A 215-nucleotide genomic window follows, 5' to 3' on the forward strand; every position below is an offset into this window, starting at 1 on the left:
AGAATTTGCATGAGTACTTCCGGTCCGGTACATTATTTCACTCCGGATACTACAATCTCGAGCCGGGGATCAAATTAATAACTTCGCCTGTGTGCACCCGTTATGGGACAAATGTGCTATTGTACCACCCTACGAGACACGAGTAGTTATGAATAAAACATTTCCTTATTACAAGAAACTAGCGTGTTGGCCTGTGTTAATGGCCTGCTTAAATC

The sequence above is a fragment of the Megalops cyprinoides genome, chromosome 16 (assembly GCF_013368585.1).
Source record: "Megalops cyprinoides isolate fMegCyp1 chromosome 16, fMegCyp1.pri, whole genome shotgun sequence".
NCBI classification, from domain to species: domain Eukaryota; kingdom Metazoa; phylum Chordata; class Actinopteri; order Elopiformes; family Megalopidae; genus Megalops; species Megalops cyprinoides.